We start from the raw sequence: 6,468 nt of genomic DNA on the forward strand, positions 1-6,468 counted from the left end.
GTAGTTAACACATAGTTAACTGAGAGCTTGATGGGTATCTCAGGGATATGTTTTGCATCTTGTTTGTGAGCCTGGTCGCAGCAGAAGCAGGAGTGCTGAAGGGAGGGGAGCACTTGGTTGCTAGTGCTGTCAGCCCACGTCCAGATGTCTCTTTTTGAATAGCCGTGTGTTTTCCTCTAATAACAAACACAGTTTAACTACCATCTATTTTTCATCCTGAAGGGCAGAGCACAGCTAATTGAGAGAAAACTTTAAAATGCTGTATTCTAGGAAAAAGCCAAATAACCTAGTTGAAGAAAACCCAGCATTTTCTTACAACCAACCACTGTGTGCCATGTTATTTTAAAAATAGTAAATTACTATGCAAAGGCAAAGTATCAGTGGGTTACGTTGTGCAGTAAGACGGAGCAGAGTCACTTCACCATGTTCTGAATTAGAAATACTAACTTCGGAAACTCTTCCTCACACTTTCTAAGCAGGGAGGTAGTTGGGGTTTCAGGTCAGTTCAAGGCCAAATCCAGGTGATGGATAACCTTGGCTTCAGGACTTTCAGGCTCTGCTGCAGGCTTAGATGTGCCATAATTTACCTGTGTGTAAAATGGCTTTTTCTACAGACTGGTCTTGATGCTAAGACTTGACTTTGCAAGTGAACGCGTAGCTCAGTGGAGTCTCTTCTCGCTGCCTCTCCCCACCGTCATTTTGCAAACGGCAGTGGGTTTCAGTGTTCGCTCAAAGTTTCTGCTGCTGTAGCTAATTCAGCCTGAACTGCCTGCTTGCTCTCTTGATTCGTCAGGGGGTTTTCAGTTGGGGGTTTTTTTAGTTGTGGTCAAGCTATGGTCAATGCCTGTGACTACCCTCTTGTAAAGAACATGGTTTGAATTGCTATGGTAGAAGGTAATACACAAAGGAATGAATTTCAGTAGTTTACATACAGAGGTGTTTCTCTGCTTGGATATTATGCTATTTCTGTAGTTAAAGCTCTTAAATCTTTCTTACTGTATGCAAGGAACTTCTGATTTCTTTTCCTGGGTTGGATTACAGGGCTGTAATGGTCATTAATTCATAATAAGCAAGACTTTCTTCTAGAAAATCACATGCTTGTGATTACACTTGAGATCTGTGTGGGCTTTTTTGGTTTGTTTGGCATTTTCCTCACAAGAACTCTCTACACAGACTATAAAATAAGGATAATTGGTAAGTAAAATTGGCCATAATGGTAAAAGCAATAATACTGGCTTTTTTTGTTTGTTTGTTTGGCATTTTCCTCACAAGAACTCTACACAGACTATAAAATAAGGATAATTGGTAAGTAAAATTGGCCATAATGGTAAAAGCAATAATACTTAAAGAAAATCAAGTCAAAGCAAGAGAAGGCAAAGCTGTAACCCCGAGTTCATTGGGAACTGGTAGCTGAGAGATTGCACGAACTCTGTAATGCAGCTGCAGAAGGAAAGTACGCCCCTCCTAGGCAACTGGGAAAAAGTGACATTTATGGGGAACTCTGAAATGCATTGCGGTTCCCGGAAAGCCTGCCTGTTGCACTGGAACTTCAGACTTTGCAGTAAGTGTTTGAGAGCGTGGTCTGAAGTGCCTTTTCCCCTGCCACCGGGAGGGCTGTTTGGACACCAGAAAGGAGTAGCCCTGTCAGCTGGCACATGTGAAACTGCTCCTCTGGCCCTTTTCTCCCCACGACATTGCCTGGCTTTACTCGTGTTTAAACAGCAAAGACGGGGGCTCCCTGTGAAGACCGACTGTGGTGAACCCGTAACTTGTAACCTGTTTTATCGCTTGCCTGCTGAGTGATGAACAGCGTGCTTTTTTTTTTTTAAGAATACTTGCATCATTAACTTTGCCCTAGGTTTAACTAGCTAGATTTGAGTGGTGTTCTCCTACATTATGAACTGGTTTTTGTGTGAAGTTGTCTTTAGGGAAGTTGAGTTACACTGCTTCAGTTTCTCTGTGGTGAGCACTGGCCTCGCCTGTGACTTCTTCCCGAGGACGAATAATTTCGTAAGTGTTGAGGCTAGCAGCTCTGGGCAAAAAAAGATCTAATAAACAGTGAATAAAGTGGAATGATGACTGCATAGTCAGCCCTGTCAAAAGAGTAGAGCTCTGTTGTAATACCTCTTTGGCCTCTGCATCTTTCAAGCGAACGTGGATCTAGTGGGTGTTTTGTGATATCCTGAGGTGTGCTGTTGTGCTGCGGGTGACAGTGCTTGGCATGGACGTGCCCATGGCTGAGCTCTTCTACAACGGTCTTTGTGACTCCGTTTCTAAGCCACAGATTTCCAGTAGTGGTTTTGCAGTCTCTGGAAAGGTTTTGTCTACCGTGGAAGTGTTGCATGTGCAGTCTTGTACCGGCAAATGATGGGAATTAATGTCGGAGAAGAAAACTAAAGTTCAATAATGAGATGTTACTGGATTTGAGTTACTGTTATTCATTTGGATTGTATTGTTGGTATACTTCTGTGAAACGGTTTAAGAACAGATACCATGATAAATCGAGAGCAAATTGATTGTAGAAAACAGTTATAAAAAGAAAAATGTGAATCACTACAAGAGGTGCTTTTCTGATTGTTTTTTAGAATGTATTCAGAGCCTTGATCAAGAAAGGTGAGCCTGGATTAATTAATACAGGCAGAATAGCTATTTCACGTGGAAATTGAGAACATACAGGATAAAATCAACCTGGTTAGAGAAACAGTGTCAACGAGAGGCTGGAAATGGATAAAAGCAGTAAAGCAACATACAAGAAATACCCCACCATAATGACCTGTGTTCATGTGCTACTGCATACACAGTGTGACACTGGCCTGGACACTGGGTGATTTAAGAAACCAGAAGATAAGGTGGATGTGCTACATGTCCTAAAATCTAACTGACCTTTCTTAATCTAGGTAGTAGTTTTTCATTGAAATTTGTTACTGATGGCATTGTCCAGGGTTCTTTTTGGTCTTAGCAGCATGTGGTAGATAAGCAGAAATAAGTCAGGTTTAAATGCGGCCACTGGTTAGTTTTACACTTGAGGAGGTGAAAGCCGTGGGCCATATTTGATGATGAGATGGAGAACCACTTGTTGAAAGGTTTTGGTGGTGGGCAGCGGGGTCTTTGGATGGCACGGGGAGCAGCACGTGGTTTGAGATACTCTGGCCCGTGATCAGAGGTTGCACATTCGAGTGCTGAGGCTGGGTAACGTCTGTAGCTGGGGTGTGTTGGGTTGCTTTGTTCTGAAGGCTGCTGGGCCAGTTCTTGCTGTGAAACTTAGTTTATGTTCACCTTGCCATATTTTAAAGCCTTTTTGATTTGAGGCAGTGAGCGGGAGCCTGGGTAATATCTTTCAGCTGCAGTGGATCCCGGTGGTGAAATATCCTTTTGCTCCGAGTCTTTGGCTCAGATACCTTTTGGAACTCAGATGTTTATTCAGCTATTGCACGTGAACGTCTCTTAGATATAAAACGTGCTAGGTATTGGGTTTAACATTTCTGTGAGCTGCGGTGCACAGCCTGCTTTGGATCGCTCTGCTTCCTTATTCTGGAGGCTGACATACGAACTGCAAAGGAATGTCTGGTGCTGAAGTTGTGCAGGAGACATCAGACCTGAAAATGCAAGCAATTTCCTGTCTAGCAACGGTGTTTCTGATATTTTCATTGCACGTATGATCCACTCTTCAGCTGAGATTTTCCTCTTGAGTTTTTAGGGGGTTTTCTTTCATACAGGACTGATAGCAGAAGGTTGCAATACAGCTCTCAAGTTTGGGGTTTCTTTTAAAGGGAGCTGGATTCCTGTTGTCGGTACAGGATGGCATTTCTGCTGTGAAGACCAGAAAGGGGTTTACATTTCTGAAAATATCTCTTATATGACTTTTATTTAAACTGATTTTGTGCCAGTTGCCATCTCACTGTTCAAAGGTCCTCTTGCTCGAGCTCTCCTTTTATTTCTTTTCTAGCTGGGACAGAGCTTACTTAAGAAATACATTTCCTTTATATGAGGATTCAACATCCTCCAATTGACCACATAGACATTTGTGAGCAGGTACAGGTGGTGATCGTGTGCTTTTTTATGTACTTTTTAACAAAGTTTAGAGTAGTTGCAGCAGTAAAGGAGTTTTGGTTTTTGTTTTTTCTTTATTTGGTGGCATCCCCTGTTGAGGCAATTCTGACTTCACTTGGTAATTAAACCTCATTTGTGAAAGACCTTTTCCCCATTAATTTGATCCATTAAAGAAACGCTCTTTGAAGCTGGTTAATCTTCCCATTTAAATGGCTGGGTTTTACTCAGATTGGTTTCAGCTTAGTTTTAAACAGCAGCTAAAAATAGCCAAGTGTTGTGCTGTGGAGTTTAAACATCTATCTATAGTAGTAGCCTTTCTAGAAAGGAAATACCTCACAAGAGGCAGAGGAGACTGCTGCTCAGACACCACCGGTTGGTACCAGCATTGCACTTGAGTTTTTGCTCATTGCAAAGTCAGGCAGCGCCTGGTTCTCTTACCCTGGGATTATTTTTTAACGGAAGCACTATGAGCTTGATTTGAGCAGTGGTTTATTCGGCAATTAATAATTCAAAAGTTGTGAGCAGTTTTGGCTGTTTATGTTTAAGTCTGCTGCGAAGTGTGTACTAAAAATCCAGGAACTGGCCAAAAATGGAAGGGAAAAGGCTGAAATCACAACTTGTCAGCTCTTGCTTGAAGCGCACAGCATTACTGCCAAGGCACGGGGGTTTTAACTTGGAGTGACAAAAGTGCAGGTGAAAAGGAAGCCGTGACAAAACTGCAGGCATATCGGCTGCTTCTGCTGTAGGGGGAAACTTCTGCAGGTGAAGGGACCTTGAATGAGTGGCCACCAAAGAAAACTTGGAGCTACAAAGGTGCATTTGTCTAAGGCAGCGTAATGACTTGTTTGAACTCTGTCAGTGAAACCTGTGGCCTGAGCAAGATGACAGAGCTGGTTTTTCACCTCCACTCTTAGTTTTCCGCCAAGAGAAAAGTCACTTGAGGCTTGTCTTCAGTAAGAAGTGTTTAAAATCAATCAGCTTATGTAGCTAGAATACCTTTTCAGTGCTGTTAAAGGTCAGCCTTCTCGCAATGGCTGTTTCCAGATATACCTGTACGTCCGGAGCCTCAGGCTTCTCAGACCGAGGCATCCATGAGTAGAGCAGGAACATCTGTTGCCATGGGGGGAAAGAATGTACAAGATGGGAAATATTATCAAATATTTTAGGCTGCCCTACTGAGGAACATGAGCTCACATCCACAGGAACCAGTACAACTATTGTACGTCTTCAGTTTCTCCTACTATAACACCTGTAAGTTAGTTTTCCAGAGATCTCCATTGATATTATGTTAATGCTTTTCATTACACAGAATTGGTATTTTTGTGATCTGGTAGCCTGATTGTGCCACCAAAATAAAAACATAATCCTGTTCTTAGCTCTTCAAAATTTGATTCTGAAAATCAAGCTTTTAACACTTATTTTTCTGCTGGCAGGGGGTGGGGATGGATGGGGCTGCTGTGGAGATTTATGAAGCTAGAAAAGATGAAGGTAATTACAGGAGAAGTTCTGATGGCTTGTTTTGTCTTTATCAGAGCTTACTAAACTTACGTTTTTCAAGGCATCGATCCTCCAATGTCAGCCCTAACAGCATTGTCACGCGTGTGTTTGCACAAACTAGGCAGGTTTTTGGCTATTGTGGGTAATAATGGTCAGGGAAAGGACTGAAAATGGGTTCCTTTTGGTATTTACCTGGCTGCTTACTTTGAATCTGGTTCATTATTTCCCAGGCAATATCAGCTTGTAAATAGCTTTCCTCTACGATTCGTGGTTCTTTAACTACCTCAAGGGAGGTTGTGGAGAGGTGGGTGCTGGTCTCTTCTCCCAGGTGATGGGGATAGAACAAGGGGAAACGGCACCAAGCTGTGCCAAGGGAGGTTCAGGTCAGAGATAAGGAGGAAGTTCTGTACTGAGAGGGTCGTCAGAAGCTGGAACAGGCTGCCCAGGGAGGTGGTGGAGTCACCATCCCTGGATGGATTTAAAGAGCAGGTAGATGAGGTACTTAGGGATATGGTTTAGGGGGTAGACAGGAGCGGTTGGACGTGATGATCTCAGAGGGCTTTTCCAACCGGGCCATTCTGCGATTCGGTGATTGTGTGGTACCTCTCCCAAGACATGTGCCAATTAAAAGGTGTTTTTGCATAGATCCACGGACGTAGCAATGTGAACTTGGCAGTGGTAGTACATGACTTGTAGTGAAATTTGAAAAAAATAAATAGGAAATAACGCAGTGGTTTATTTTCTGTCTTTTTCAACTAATAACACTTAATCTCTTTATAACATTAAAAGGCGTGCAACTTTGAATTATAAAACCAGTGGTTATAGGCTAAAGTTTATCTTACGACTTTCATGGAAGTCAGTGGAAAAAAGGGGATCCTGCAGAGGAACGCAGCTGCCTTTTGTATCTCAGGTGTATGCAAA

Source organism: Mesitornis unicolor, unplaced genomic scaffold (assembly GCF_000695765.1).
Source record: "Mesitornis unicolor isolate BGI_N332 unplaced genomic scaffold, ASM69576v1 scaffold11250, whole genome shotgun sequence".
NCBI classification, from domain to species: Eukaryota; Metazoa; Chordata; class Aves; order Mesitornithiformes; family Mesitornithidae; genus Mesitornis; species Mesitornis unicolor.